General features: G+C 38.7%; 1 non-coding gene across 1 annotated transcript; it reads right to left on the bottom strand.

Annotated features, from left to right (window-relative positions):
- Positions 1-4,171: 4,171 nt before the first annotated feature.
- On the bottom strand, positions 4,172-4,275 carry LOC127746018 (small nucleolar RNA R71). Its single transcript, XR_008007639.1, has one exon. It is a non-coding gene; the product is annotated as a small nucleolar RNA R71 (small nucleolar RNA).
- Positions 4,276-16,321: the final 12,046 nt, after the last annotated feature.

Raw genomic sequence — 16,321 nt, forward strand, 5'->3', positions numbered from 1 at the left:
TCTTGCAGATCTGTGATACTGTTAAGACCAATGGAGTTGATCCCGAGGTCTACAAGCTTATGCTTTTCCCTTTTGCTGTAAGAGACAGAGCTAGAACATGGTTGGACTCTCAACCTAGAGATAGCCTGAACTCTTGGGATAAGCTGGTCATGACTTTCTTAGCCAAGTTCTTTCCTCCTCAAAAGCTTAGCAAGCTTAGAGTGGATGTTCAAACCTTCAGACAGAAAGAAGGTAAATCCCTCTATGAAGCTTGCGAGAGATACAAGCAACTAACCAAAAAGTGTCATTCTGACATGCTTTCAGAATGGACCATCCTGGATATATTCTATGATGGTCTATCTGAATTGTCTAAGATGTCATTGGACCATTCTGTAGGTGGATCTATTCACCTGAAGAAAATGCCTGCAGAAGCTCAGAAACTCATTGACATGGTTACAAATAACCAATTCATGTACACTTCTGAAAGGAATCTTGTGAATAATGGGATGCCTCAGAGGAAGGGAGTTCTTGAAATTGATGCTCTGAATGATTTCTCAAAGTCTGAATGGATTACAAAATGCATCCAACAGTACTAAAGAGGCATCTTCTGAAGAAGAAGCCTATGATTGATGAGCGGATAATTTATACGCTTTTTGGTATTGTTTTTAGGTAGTTTTTAGTAGGATCTAGCTAATTTTAGAGATGTTTTTATTGGTTTTTATGCAAAATTCAAATTTCTGGACTTTACTATTAGTTTGTGTGTTTTTCTATGATTTCATATATTTTTTGGCTGAAATTGAGGGACCTGAGCAAAAATCTGATAGGAGGCTGACAAAGGACTGCTGATGCTGTTGGATTCTGACCTCCCTGCACTCGAAATAGAGTTTTTGGAGCTATAGAACTCCAAATGGCACGCTCTCAACTACGTTAGAAAGTAGAGATCTAGGGCTTTCCAGAAATATATAATAGTCAATACTTTATTCGAGATTAGGCAACGCAAACTGGCGTTCAACGCCAGTTTCATGCTGCATTCTAGAGTAAAACGCCAGAAACACGTCACAAACCAGAGTTTAATGCCAAAAACACGTTACGACTTGGAGTTAAACCCCATGAGAAGCCTCTACATGTGTAAAGCTCAAGCTCAGCCTAAGCACACACCAAAGTGGGCCCCAGAAGTGGATCTCTGCACTTAGACTTATTTCTGTAAACCCTAGTAACTAGTCTAGTATAAATAGGACATTTTACTATTGTATTAGACATCCTTAGACTGAGCTTTTGACCATTTGGTCTCTTGATCATATTTTGGGGGCTGGCCATTCAGCCATGCCTAGACCATCACTTATGTATTTTCAACAGTGGAGTTTCTACACACCATAGATTAAGGGTGTGGAGCTCTGCTGTACCTCGAGAATTAATGCAATTACTACTATTTTCTATTCAATTCCGCTTGTTCTTGTTCTAAGATATTCATTGCACTTCAACATGATGAATGTGATGATCTGTGACACTCATCATCATTCTCACCTATGAACGTGTGACTGACAACCACTTCCATTCTACCTTAGATCGATCGTGTATCTATTGGATTCCTTAATTAGAATCTTCGTGGTATAAGCTAGAATTATTGGTGGCCATTCTTGAGAATCCGGAAAGTCTAAACCTTGTCTGTGGTATTCCAAGTAGGATTCATGGATTGAATGACTGTGATGAGCTTCAAACTCGCGATTGTTGGGCGTAGTGACAGACGCAAAAGAATCAAAGGATTCTATTCCGACATGATCGAGAACCGACAGATGATTAGCCGTGCTGTGACAGAGCATTTGGACTATTTTCACTGAGAGGATGGGAAGTAGCCATTGACAATGGTGACGCCCTACGTATAGCTTGCCATGGAAAGGAGTAAGAATGGTTGGATGAAGGCAGTAGGAAAGCAGAGGTTCAAGAGGGATAAAGCATCTCCTTTCACTTATCTGAAATTCCCACCAATGATTTACATAAGTATCTCTATCTTTATTTTATATGTTATTTATCTTTATATTCGAAAACCATTATAACAAATTGAATCTGCCTAACTGAGATTTACAAGATGACCATATCTTGCTTCATACCAACAATCTTCGTGGGATTGATCCTTTCTCACGTAAGGTATTACTTGGACGACCCAGTGCACTTGCTGGTTAGTTGTGCGAAGTTGTGACAAAGTGTGATTCATGTTTGAGAGCTCCAAGTCTATTGGCACCATTGTTGATGATCACAATTTACGCGCACCAAGTTTTTGGCGCCGTTGCCGGGGATTGTTTGAGTTTGGACAACTGACGGTTCATCTTGTTGCTCAGATTAGGTAATTTTCTTCTTATTTTCTTTTCAAAAAGTTTTCAAAAATCTTTCAAAAATTTTTTATTTATTTTCATTTTTCCAAAAAGAAATTTTCAAAGAACCCAAAAAAATTAATAAAATCATAAAAAACCAAAAATATTTTGTGATTTCTTGTTTGAGTCTAGTGTCAACTTTTAAGTTTGGTGTCAATTGCATGTTTTAAAATTTATGCATTTTTCGAAAACTCATGCATGGTGTTCTTCATGATCTTCAAGTTGTTCTTGATAAGTCTTCTTGTTTGATCTTCATCTTTTCTTGTTGGTGTTCATCTTGACATTCATAGTGTTCTTGCATGCATCATTGGTTTTGATCCAAAATTTTCATGTTTTGGGTCATATTTGTATTTTTCTCTCATCATTAAAATTTCAAAAATAAAAAAATATCTTTTCCTTATTTTACTCAAAAATTCGAAATCTTTAGGTTGACTTAGTCAAAACTTTTTTAAAATAAGTTGTTTCTTGTTAGTCAAGTCAAGATTTCAATTTTAAAAATCTTATCTTTTCAAAATCTTTTTTCAAAAATCAAATCTTTTTCATTTTTCTTATTATTTTCAAAATTTTTCTTATTTGATTTTCAAAATCTTTTTTCTTTTCTTTATTTCAAAATTTCGAAAACTTTACTAACAATTAATGTGATTGATTAAAAAATTTGAAGTTTGTTACTTTCTTGTTAAGAAAGGTTCAATCTTTGAATTCTAGAATCATATCTTTTAGTTTCTTGTTAGTCAAGTAATCAATTTTAATTCTAAAAATCAAATCCTTTCCAAAATATCTTTTTCAATCATATGTTTTCAAAATATCTTTTACAAATTATATCTTTTTCAAAATATTTTCCAACTTCTTATCTTTTCAAAATTGATTTTCAAATCTTTTTCAACTAACTAATTGACTTTTTGTTTGTTTCTTATATTTTTCAAAACTACCTAACTACTTTTCTCTCTCTAATTTTCGAAAATTTCTCACTCTTTTTCAAAATTCTTTTTAATTAACTAATTGTTTCAAATTTTAATTTTAATTTTATTTCTTCTCTTAATTTTCGAAAATCACTAACCCTTTTTCAAAAATAATTTTCAAAATTCCCTCACTCTCATCTTCTTCTATTTATTTATTCATTTACTAACACTTCTCTTCATCTCAAAAATTCGAACCCTCTCTTCTTCTCTGTGTTTGAATTTTTCTCTTCTCCTTCTTCTATTCTTTTCTTCTTCTACTCACATAAAGGAATCTCTATACTGTGACATAAAGGATTCCTCTTCTCTCTTTGTTTTCTTCTCTTTTATATGAGCAGGAACAAGGAAAAAGGCATTCTTGTTGAAGCTGATCTTGAACCTGAAAGGATCTTGAAGAGGAAGCTAAGAGCAGCTAAAGCATAGTACTCTGAAGAGGACCTAACTAAAATTTTTGAACAGGAAAAGGATATGGCAGCCGAACCCAACAACAACAATGCAAGGAAGATGCTTGGTGACTTTACTGCACCAAATTCCAACTTACATGGAAGAAGAATCTCAATCCCTGCCATTGGAGCAAACAACTTTGAGCTAAAGCCTCAACTAGTTGCTCTAACGCAACAGAATTGCAACTTTCATGGACTTCCATCAGAAGATCCATATTAGTTTTTAACTGAATTCTTGTAGATCTATGATACTGTTAAGACTAATGGAGTAGATCCTGAAGTCTACAGGTTCATGCTTTTCCCTTTTGCTGTAAGAGACAGAGCTAGAACATGGTTGGACTCACAACCTAAAGATAGCCTAGACTCTTGGGATAAGCTGATCACGGCCTTCTTGGTCAAGTTCTTTCCTCCTCAAAAGCTAAGCAAGCTTAGAGTGGATGTTCAGACCTTCAAGCAAAAAGATGGTGAATCCCTCTATGAAGCTTGGGAAAGATACAAGCAGTTGACCAAAAAGTGTCCTTCTGGCATGCTTTCAGAGTGGACCATTTTAGATATATTCTATGATGGTCTATCTGAGCTTTCTAAGATATCACTGGACCATTCTGTAGGTGGATCCATTCACCTAAAGAAAATGCCTGCAAAATCTCAGAAACTCATTGACATGGTTGCAAATAACCAATTCATGTACACCTCTGAGAGAAATCCTGTGAGTAATGGGATGCCTCAAAAGAGGGGAGTTCTTGAAATTGATGCTCTGAATGCCATATTGGCTCAGAACAAAATGTTGACTCTGCAAGTCAGCATGATTTCTCAGAGTCTAAATGGATGGCAAAATGCATCCAACAGTACTAAAGAGGCATCTTCTGAAGAAGAAGCTTATGATCCAGAGAACCCTGCAATGGCAGAGGTGAATTACATGGGTGAACCCTATGGGAACACCTATAATTCCTCATGGAGAAATCATCCAAATTTCTCATGGAAGGATCAACAAAAGCCTCAACAAGGCTTTAATAATGGTGGAAGAAACAGGTTTAGCAATAGCAAGCCTTTTCCATTATATTCTCAGCAACAGACAGAGAATTCTGAGCAGAGCCCCTCTAGCTTAGCAAATATAGTCTCTGATCTATCTAAGGCCACTTTAAGTTTCATGAGTGAAAGAAGGTCCTCCATTAAAAATTTGGAGGCACAAGTGGGTCATCCGAGTAAGAAAATAACTGAAACTCCTCCTAGTACTCTCCCAAGCAATACAAAAGAGAATCCAAAAAGAGAGTGCAAGGCCATTGATATAATCAATATGGCAGAATACACAAAGGAGGAGAAGGACGTGAATCCCAGTGAGGAAGACCTCCTGGGATGTCCTCTGAACAAAAAGAAGTTCCAAATTGAGGAACCTAAGGAATTTGAGGCTCACCTAAAGACAATAGAGATTCCATTGAACCTCCTTTTACCATTCGTGAGCTTTGAGAACTATTCTTCCTTTGAAGAGGATGAAGATGTAAATGAAGAGTAAGTTGCTCAATATCTAGGAGCCATCATGAAGCTGAATGCCAAGTTGTTTGGTAATGAGACTTGGAAATGTGAACCTCCCTTGCTCATTAGTGACTAGATACATGGGTTCAGCAAATTCTACCTCAAAAGAAACAAGATCCTGGTAAATTCTTAATATCATGTACCATAGGCACCATGACCTTTGAAAAGGTTCTGTGTGACCTAGGGTCAGGTATAAATCTTTTGCCACTCTCTGTAATGGAGAAACTGGAGATCTTTGAGGTACAAGCTGCAAGCATCTCACTAGAGATGGCAGACAAGTCAATAAAATAAGCTTATGGATTGGTAGAGGACGTGTTGGTAAAGGTTGAAGGCCTTTACATCCCTGCTGATTTCATAATCTTAGACACTATGAAGGATGAGAATGAATCCATCATTCTTGGAAGACCCTTCCTAGCCACAGCAAAAGCTGTGATTGATGTTAACAGAGGAAAATTAGTCCTTCAATTGAATAGGGACTACCTTGTGTTTAAGGCTCAAGGTTATCCTCCTGTAAACATGAAAAAGAGGCACGATAAGCTTCTCTCAATACAGAGTCAAACAGAGCCCCCACAATCAAACTCTAAGTTTGGTGTTGGGAGGCCACAACCAAACTCTAAGTTTGGTGTTGAACCCCCACATTCAAACTCTAATTTTGGTGTTGGGAGGTCCCAACAATGCTCTAAACATCTGTGAAGCTCCATGAGAGCTCACTGTCAAGCTATTGACATTAAAGAAGCACTTATTGGGAGGCAACCCAATTTTTATTTATCTATATTTCTATTATTCTTTTATGTTTTATTAGGTTTATGATCATGTGGAATCACAAAACAATTACAAAAATTAAAAACAGAATAAAAAAAATAGCAGAAGAAAAAGCACACCCTGGAGGAAGAGCTTACTGGCGTTTAAACACTAGTAAGGAGCATCTAACTGGCGTTCAAAGCCAGAACAGAGCATGAAGCTGGCGTTGAATGCTAGAAACAAGTAGCAGTCTGGTGTTTAAACGCCAAGATTATACCCTGAGGAGAGCTGGCATTAAACACCAGAAACAAGCATGGAAGTGGCGTTCAACACTAGAAACATGCTGCAGATTGGCGTTGAACACCCAAAACAAGTAGGAAAGTGGTGTTTAATGCCAGAAACATGCTGCAGTCTGGCGTTAAACACCAGGATTGCATACAGAGGGCATTTTACACGCCTAAAGGGTGCAGGAATGAGAAATCATTGACACCTCAGGATCTGTGGACCCCACAGGATCCCACCTACCTTCTCCTACTCTCTTCTTCACACAATCCAATAACACTCCTCCCCAAACATCCTTCACCAATCACCTCAATCTCTTTTCCCCATCACTTCTTCACCACTCACATCCATCCACTCTTCCCTATAAATCCCACCTACCTTCAAATTCAAAATCTCTTTCCCACCCAAACCCACCCTAAATGACCGAACCCTATTCCCTCTCCCCCCACTATATAAACCCTCCTTCCTTATTCATTCTCACGCAACACAACCCTTTCTTCTCCCCTTGGCCGAAACCACACTTCTCTCCCTCTCCTCCATATCTTCTTCTTCTTCTTCTTCTTCTTCTTCTTCTATTCTTTCTTCTTTTGCTCGAGGGCGAGCAACATTCTAAGTTTGGTGTGGTAAAAGCATAGTTTTTTGTTTTTTCATAACCATTTATGGCACCTAACGCCAGAAAAACCTCAAGAAAGAGGAAAGGGAAGACAAAACCTTCCACCTCCGAGTCATGGGAGATGGAGAGATTCATCTCAAGGGTCCATAGCTCAGTAGTAGAGCATTTGACTGCACATCAAGAGAGCCCACTCATGGACCTCAACAAGAGCATGAGGAATTCCCTCATCAAGAAATCCATGAGATACCTCAGTGGATACATTTTCCTCCAGATAATTATTGGGAGCAACTAAGGATAGGAGCACCAAAATCACTAGGGATCAAGCAACAAAGGCAAAGAAGAGACATAGGGGAGCTCAAGAGCACCTTTGGTTCTTCAAGAGGAAGATGCTACCCTCACTAAGGTGGACTCATTCCTTAACTTCCTTGGTCTTATCTCTCTATTTTTTAGATTTTTGAACTTCATGTTTGTCTATGTTTGAGTCTTTACTACATGATCATTAGTATTTAGTAACTATGTCTTAAGGCTATGAATAATTTCATGAATCCTTCACCTTTCTTAAATGAAAAATGTTTTTAATACAAAAGAACAAGAAGTACATGAATTTCGAATTCATCCTTGAATTTAGTTTAATTATATTGATGTGGTGACAATACTTTTTATTTTCTGAATGAATGCTTGAACAGTGCATTTCTTGATCTTGTTGTTTATGAATGTTAAAATTGTTGAATCTTGAAAGAATGATGAAAAAGAGAAATGTTATTGATGATTTGAAAAATAATAAAATTGATTCTTGAAGCAAGAAAAACCAGTGAAGAACAAAGCTTGCGAAAAAAAATTTAAGAAAGAAAAAGAAAAAAGCAAGCAGAAAAAGCCAAGAGCCCTTAAAACCAAAAGGCAAGGGTAAAAAGGATACAAGGCTTTGAGCATCAATGGATAGGAGGGCCCAAGGAAATAAAATCCAGGCCTAAGCGGCTAAATCAANAAGAGTGTGCTTAAGAGCTCTGGACACCTCTAACTAGGGACTTTAGCAAAACTGAGTCACAATCTGAAAAGGTTCACCGAGTCATGTGTTTATGGCATTTATGTATCCGATGGTAATACTGGAAAACAAAGTGCTTAGGGCCACGACCAAGACTCATAAAAGTAGCTGTGTTCAAGAATAAACACACTCAACTAGGAGAATCAATAACACTATCTGAACTCTGAGTTCCTATGGATGCCAATCATTCTAAACTTCAAAGGATAAAGTGAGATGCCAAAACTGTTCAGAAGCAAAAAGCTACAAGTCCCGCTCATCTAATTAGAACTAATATTCATTGATATGTTGGAATTTATAGTATATTATCTTCTTTTTATCCTATTTTATTTTTAGCTACTTGGGGACAAGAAACAATTTAAGTTTGTTGTTGTGAGGAACGGATAATTTATACGCTTTTTGGCATTGTTTTTAGGTAGTTTTTAGTAGGATCTAGCTACTTTTAGGGATGTTTTTATTGGTTTTTACGCAAAATTTACATTTCTAGATTTTACTACGAGTTTGTGTGTTTTTCTGTGATTTTAGGTATTTTCTGGCTGAAATTGAGGGACCTGAGCAAAAATCTAATAGGAGGCTGACAAAGGACTGCTGATGCTGTTGGATACTGACCTCCCTGCACTCGAAATAGATTTTCTAAAACTACAGAACTCCAAATGGCGCGCTTTCAACTGCGTTGGAATTTAGACATCCAGGGCTTTCCAACAATATAATAGTCCATAATTTATTCGTGATTAGATGATGCAAACTGGCGTTCAACGCCAGTTTCATGCTGCATTCTGGAGTAAAACGCCAGAAACACGTCACAAACCAGAGTTAAACGCCAAAAACACGTTACGACGAAGAAGCCTCTGCACGTGTAAAGCTCAAGCTCAGCCCAAGCACACACCAAAGTGGGCCCCGGAAGTGGATCTCTACACTTAGACTTATTTCTGTAAACCCTAGTAACTAGTCTAGTATAAATAGGACATTTTACTATTGTATTAGACATCTTTAGACTGAGTTTTTGACCATTCGGTCTCTTGATCATATTTTGTGGGCTGGCCATTCGGCCATGCCTAGACCATCACTTATGTATTTTCAACGGTGGAGTTTCTACACACCATAGATTAAGGGTGTGGAGCTCTGCTGTATCTCGAGAATTAATGCAATTACTACTATTTTCTATTCAATTCAGCTTGTTCTTGTTCTAAGATATTCGTTGCACTTCAACATGATGAATGTGATGATCCGTGACACTCATCATCATTCTCACCTATGAACGCTTGACTGACAACTACTTCCGTTCTACCTTAGATCGAGCGTGTATCTCTTGGATTCCTTAATCAGAATCTTCGTGGTATAAGCTAGAATTATTGGCGGCCATTCTTGAGAATCCAGAAAGTCTAAACCTTGTCTGTGGTATTTCGAGTAGGATTCAGAGATTGAATGACTGTGACAAGCTTCAAACTCGTGATTGTTGGGCGTAGTGACAGACGCAAAAGAATCAACGGATTCTATTCCAACATGATCGAGAATTGACAGATGATTAGTCGTGCTGTGACAGAGCATTTAGACCATTTTCACTGAGAGGATGGGAAGTAGCCATTGACAATGGTGATGCCCTACATACAACTTACCATGGAAAGGAGTAAGAATGATTGGATGAAGGCAGTATGAAAGCAGATGTTCAAGAGGGATAAAGCATCTCCATTCACTTATCTGAAATTCCCAGCAATGATTTACATAAGTATCTCTATCTTTATTTTATATGTTATTTATCTTTATATTCGAAAACCATTATAACTAATTGAATCCGCCTAACTGAGATTTACAAGATGACCATAGCTTGCTTCATACCAACAATCTCCGTGGGATCGACCCTTACTCACGTAAGGTATTACTTGGACAACCCAGTGCACTTGCTGGTTAGTTGTGCGAAGTTATGACAAAGTGTGATTCACGTTTGAGAGCTCCAAGTCTATTGGCACCATTGTTGATGATCATAATTTACGCGCACCAATGATCCCGAGAACCCTACAATAGCAGAGGTGAATTACATGGGTGAAACCTATGGAAACACCTATAATCCTTCATGGAGAAATCATCCAAATTTCTTATGGAAGGACCAACAAAAGCCCCAACAATGCTTTAATGGTGGAAGAAACAGGTTTAACAACAGCAAGCCTTTTCCATCATCTTCTTAGCAACAGATAGAGAATTCTGAGCAGAGTCCCTCTAGCTTAGCAAACATAGTCTCTGATCTATCTAAGGCCACTCTAAGTTTCATAAATGAAACAAGGTCCTCTATTAGAAATTTGGAGGCACAGGTGGGCCAGCTGAGTAAAATAGTCACTAAAACTCCTCCTAGTACTCTTCCAAGCAATACAGAAGAGAACCCCAAAAGAGAGTGCAAGGCCATAACCTTACTTGGTGTGGCCAAATGCACAGAGGAGGAGGAGGACATGAATCCCAGTGAGAAAGACCTCTTGGGACATCCTCTGGACAAAAAGGAGTTACCAATTGAAGAATCTAAGGAATCTGAGGCTCACCTAGAGACCATAGAGATTCCATTGAGCCTCCTTTTACCATTCATGAGCTCTGATGATTATTCATCTTCTGAAGAAGATGAAGACATTATTGAAGGGCAAGTTGTCCAGTATTTAGGAGCAATCGTGAAGCTGAATGCCAAGCTATTTGGTAATGAGACTTGGGAGGATGAGCCTCCATTGCTCATTAATGAACTAAATACCTGGGTTCAGCACACTTTACCTCAAAAGAAATAGGATCCTGGTAAATTCCTAATTCCTTGTACCATAGGCACCATGACCTTTGAGAAGGCTCTGTGTGACCTGGGGTCAGGCATAAACTTAATGTCACTCTCTGTAATGGAGAAACTAAGAATCATTGAGGTACAGGCTGCCACATTCTTATTAGAGATGGCAGACAAATCCATGAAAAAGGCTTATGGACAGGTAGAGGACGTGCGACTAAAGGTCAAAGGCCTTTACATCCCTGCTGATTTCATAATCCTAGACACTGGGAATGATGAGGATGAATCCATCATCCTTGGAAGACCCTTTCTAGCCACAGCAAAAGCTGTGATTGATGTGGACAGAGGAGAGTTGGTCCTTCAACTGAATGAGGACTACCTTGTGTTTAAAACTCAAGGATCTCCCTCTGTAACCATGGAGAGGAAGTAAGAAAAGCTTCTCTCACTGCAGAGTCAACCAAAGCCCCCACAGTCAAACTCTAAGTTTAGTGTTGGGAGGCCACGACCAAACTCTAAGTTTGGTGTTGAACCCCCACATTCAAACTCTCAGTTTGGTGTTGGGAGGTCTCAACAATGCTCTGAACATCTGTGAAGCTCCATGAGAGCTCACTATCAAGCTATTGACATTAAAGAAGCGCTTATTGGGAGGCGACCCAATTTTTATTTATCTATGTTATTTCATGTTATTTTCTTTTTTTTAGGTTGTTGATCATGTGGAGTCACAAAAACAATTGCAAAAATTAAAGAAAAATAAAAAACAGCATTAAAAATAGCACACCCTGGAGGAGACACTTACTGGCATTTAAATGCCAATAAGAGTAGCAGAATTGGCGTTTAACGCCCAGTCTGGCACCATTCTGGGCGTTAAATGCCAGAAACAAGCACCAGACTGGCGTTAAACACCAGAAATAGGCTACAATCTGGCGTTAAATGCCAGAAGCAAGTTGTAACCTGGCATTTAACGCCAAGAAAGGAATAAAAGCTGGCGTTTAACGCCAAAAACAAGCAACAATCTGGCGTTAAACGCCTGGATTGCACTGTAAGGGCGTTTTGCATGCCTAAAAGGAGTAGGGATGATAAATCCTTGACCCCTCAGGATCTGTGGACCCCACAGGATCCCCACCTACCCTACCCCTCTCTCTCACTCACCAATCAAATCATATCGTCTTCCCTATATTCTCTTCACCAATCACCTCCATATCTCTTCACAAAAACCCCACCTACCCCACTTCAAAATTCAAACACTTTTCCCTCCCAAACCTAACCCTAATGACCAAAACCCAACCCTCCCCTCACCCCTATATAAACCCCTCACTACTCCTTCATATTCACACAACACAAACACTTTTTCCAACTCTTGGCCGAACCACCTATCTCCCTCTATCTCCTCCATTTTCTTCTTCTACTCCTTCTTTCTTTCTTTTTTTGCTCGAGGACGAGCAAACCTTTTAAGTTTGGTGTGATAAAAGTATTACTTTTTTGTTTTTTCATAGCCATTTATGGCACCTAAGACCGGAGAAACCTCTAGAAAGAGGAAAGGGAAGGCAAAAGCTTCCACCTCCGAGTCATGGGAGATGGAGAGATTCATCTCAAAGGTCCATCAAGACCACTTCTATGATGTTGTGGCCAAGAAGAAGGTGATCCCTGATGTCCCTTTCATGCTCAAGAAAAATGAGTATCCGGAGATCCAACATGAGATCCGAAGAAGAGGTTGAGAAGTTCTGACCAACCCCATTCAACAAGTCAGATTCTTAATGGTTCAAGAGTTCTATGCCAATGCATGGATCACTAGGAACCATGATCAAAGTATGAACCCAAATCCAAAGAATTGGCTTACAATGGTTCGTGGGAAATACTTAGATTTCAGTCTGGAAAATGTAAGGTTGACGTTCCACTTGCCAATTATGCAAGAAAACGCACGCCCCTACACTAAAAGGGTCAACTTTTATCAAAGGTTGGACCAAGTCCTCATGGACATATGTGTGGAAGGAGCTCAATGGAAAAGAGACTGAAAAGGCAATCCGGTTCAATTAAGAAGACCAAACCTTAAGCTTGTGGCTAGAGGATGGTTGGAGTTCATCCAACGCTCCATCATTCCTACTAGCATCCGATCTGAAGTGACTGTGGATCGGGCCATCATGATCCATAGTATCATGATTGGGGAGGAAGTAGAAGTTCATGAGATCATACCTCTAGAACTCTACAAGGTGGCTGACAAGTCATCCACTTTGGCAAGGTTAGCCTCTCCTCATCTTATTTGTCATCTTTAGATGGCTGGGATTGACATAGAAAGAGGCATCCTCATTAAAGAGGACAAGCCCATCACTAAGAAAAGGATGGAGTAAACAAGAGAGCCCATTCATGGATCTCAACAAGAGCATGAGGAAGATCCTTATCAAGAATTCCCTGAGATGCCTCAAGGGATGCAATCTCCTCCACACAACTATTGGGAACAACTCAACACCTCCTTGGAAGGCTTGAGTTACAACATGGACCAACTAAGGGTGGAGCACCAAGAGCACTCCATCATTCTCTATGAGATTAGAGAATATCAAAGAGCTATGAGGGAGGAGCAACAAAGGCAAGAAAGAGACATAGAGGAGCTTAGGCGCTCCATTGGTTCTTCAAGAGGAAAACGCCACCCTCACTAAGGTGGACTCATTCCTTAATCTCCTTGTCTATTTATTTTTCTGTTTTCGGTTTTTGAGCTTTATTGTGTCATCCATGTTTGTGCCCTCATTACATGATCATTAGTGTCTAGTGTCTATGTCTTAAAGCTATGAATAACTCCATGAATCCTTCACCTCTCTTAAATAAAAAAATGTGCTTAATTACAAAAGAACAAGAAGTACTTGGATTTCAAATTTTATCTTGAAATTAGTTTAATTATTTTGATGTGGTGGCAATACTTTTTGTTTTCTGAATGAATGATTGAACAGTGCATATTTTTTATAGTGAAGTTTATGAATGTTAAAATTGTTGGCTCTTGAAAGAATGATGAACAAAGAGAAATGTTATTGATGATCTGAAAAATCATGAAATTGATTCTTGAAGTAAGAAAAAGCAGTGAAAAAAGTGGTGAAAAAAAAAAGAGAAAGAGAAAGAAAAAGCAAGCAGAAAAAGACAATATCCCTTAAAACCAAAAGGCAAGTGTAAAAAAGGATCCAAGGCTTTGAGCATTAATGGATAGGAGGGCCCAAGGAAATAAAATCCAGGCCTAAGCGGCTAAATCAAGCTGTCCCTAACCATGTGCTTGTGGCATCCAGGTCGAAGTGAAAAGCTTGAGACTGAGTGGTTAAAGTCATGATCCAAAGCAAAAAGAGTGTGCTTAAGAGCTCTAGACACCTCTAACTGGGGACTTTAGCAAAGATGAGTCACAATCTGAAAAGGTTCACCCAGTTATGTGTCTGTGGCATTTATGTATCCGGTGGTAATACTGGAAAACAAAGTGCTTAGGGCCACGGCCAAGACTCATAAAGTAACTGTGTTCAAGAATCAACATAATAAACTAGGAGAGTCAAGAACACTATCTGAAATTCTGAGTTCCTATAGATGCCAATCATTCTAAAGCTCAAAGGATAAAGTGAGATGCCAAAACTATTCAGAAGCAAAAAGCTACAAGCCCCGCTCATCTAATTAGAACTAAGTTTCATTGATATTGTGAGATTCGTTGTATATTCTCTTCTTTTTATCCTATTTTGTTTTCAGTTGCTTGGGAACAAGCAACAATTTAAGTTTGGTGTTGTGATGAGCGGATAATTTATACACTTTTTGGCATTGTTTTTGCATAGTTTTTAGTATGATTTAGTTAGTTTTTAGTATATTTTTATTAATTTTTAAGCAAAATTCACATTTCTGGACTTTACTATGAGTTTGTGTGTTTTTCTGTGATTTTAGATATTTTCTGGCAGAAATTGAGGGACCTGAGCAAAAATCTTATTCAGAGGCTGAAAAAGGACTGCTGATATTGTTGGATTCTGACCTCCCTACACTTGAAATGGAATTTTTGGAGCTAAAGAAGTCAAAATGGCGCGCTCTCAATTGCGTTGGAAAATAGACATTCAGGGATTTCCAACAATATATAATAGTTCATACTTTGCCCGAGTTTAGACGATGCAAACTGGCGTTTAACGCCAGCTTTTTGCCCTATTCTGGCGTTAAACGCCAAAAACAAGTTGCAAAGCAGAGTCAAACGCCAGAAACAAATTACAAACTGGTGTTCAACTCCAAAGAAGACCTCTACACATGAAAGCTTCAATGCTCAGCCCAATCATACACCAAGTGGGTCCGGAAGTGGATTTCTGCATCATTTACTCATTTCTGTACCCCTAGTAACTAGTCTAGTATAAATAGGACCTTTTACTATTGTATTTTTATCTTGGTATCTATCTTTGATCAGTTTATGTGATCTTAGACATTGGGGGGCTGGCCTCACGGCCATGCCTGGACCTTCATCACTTATGTATTTTCAACGGTGGAGTTTCTACACACCATAGATTAAGGGTGTGGAGCTCTGCTGTTCCTCGAGTATTAATGCAATTACTACTGTTTTCTATTCAATTCATGCTTATTCTTATTCTAAGATATTCATTCGCACTTCAACCTGATGAATGTGATGATCCGTGACACTCATCACCATTCTCACTTATGAACGCGTGCCTGACAAACACTTCTCTTCTACCTGCGAAAGCTAGAGTGTGTATCTCTTGGATTCCTGGTCCACGACGCATGGTTGCCTCTCTTCACAACAGAGCCTTCCATTCCATGAGATCAAAGTCTTCGTGGCATAAGCTAGAATCCATTGGCAGCATTCTTGAGATTCGGAAAGTCTAAACCTTGTCTATGGTATTCCAAGTATGATCTGGGATGGGATGACTGTGACGAGCTTCAAACTCGCGACTGTAGGGTGTGGTGACAGACGCAAAAGGATAGTAAATCCTATTCCTATATGATCGAGAACCAACAGCTGATTAGCCATACGGGAAACCGTAGAGGACCTTTTTCACTGAGAGGATGGGAAGTAGCCATTGACAACGGTGACGCCCTACATACAGCTTGCCATGGAAAGGAGTATGAAGGATTGGATGAAGGCAGTAGGAAAGCAGAGATTCGAGAGGGATAAAGCATCTCCATACACTTATCTGAAATTCCCACCAATGATTTACATAAGTATCTCTATCTTATTTTACGTTTTATTTATATTTTAATTATCAAAACTCCATAACCATTTGAATCTGCCTGATTGAGATTTATAAGATGACCATAGCTTGCTTCAAGCCGTCAATCTCCGTGGGATCGACCCTTACTCACGTAAGGTTTATTACTTGGACGACCCAATGCACTTGCTGGTTAGTTGTGCGAAGTTGTGAAAAAGAGTGATATTACAATTGTGCGTACCAAGTTGTTGGCGCCATTGAGATCACAATTTCGTGCACCAATCACAAAATTTGCAGGATGATAATTAGCAATGTCAGTTGGCATCAAACTGAATTCTTTTTTTGTTAACAACAACAACAACAACAACAACAACAATAATAATAATAACTAAAAAAATTATAACACAAAAAATTAATTTTAACCATAAAACAAGAAGCAACTTTAAGTATTAAAACAAAGTGCT

The sequence above is a fragment of the Arachis duranensis genome, chromosome 3 (genome assembly GCF_000817695.3).
Source record: "Arachis duranensis cultivar V14167 chromosome 3, aradu.V14167.gnm2.J7QH, whole genome shotgun sequence".
NCBI classification, from domain to species: Eukaryota; Viridiplantae; Streptophyta; class Magnoliopsida; order Fabales; family Fabaceae; genus Arachis; species Arachis duranensis.